The sequence below is a fragment of the Sinocyclocheilus anshuiensis genome, unplaced genomic scaffold, assembly GCF_001515605.1.
Source record: "Sinocyclocheilus anshuiensis isolate Anshui unplaced genomic scaffold, SAMN03320099.WGS_v1.1 scaffold2329, whole genome shotgun sequence".
In the NCBI taxonomy this organism is placed as follows: domain Eukaryota; kingdom Metazoa; phylum Chordata; class Actinopteri; order Cypriniformes; family Cyprinidae; genus Sinocyclocheilus; species Sinocyclocheilus anshuiensis.
In genome coordinates this window covers 1-362 of record NW_015552527.1, presented here as the reverse complement: position 1 = coordinate 362, position 362 = coordinate 1, and positions in this window count along the sequence as shown.

The window sequence follows — 362 nt, the reverse complement described above, 5'->3', positions numbered from 1 at the left end:
AATAATAATATAAAAAATTATAATTTGTTTTTATTGTTTTAAGCAAATTCTTCATTTTGAATATTATTATATTAATAATAATAATAATGTTATATTATTGCATTATATTAATCTATCTATAACTTTAATAATAAAAAACTGCTTCATAGCTATTTGTTTTAATTACTTTAATAATTAGTTTGAATTAACTGATTTAAATAACTAATTAACTTATTCAAAACTAAAAATTAATAAAAACTATATATATATATATATATATGTAACATTAAAATATATTTAAACTTAAAAACTATATGTAGGTTGTGGCTTCAAAACAATTTTATTTTAGTTGTTATTTTAGTAGCACTGATATACTATTATAG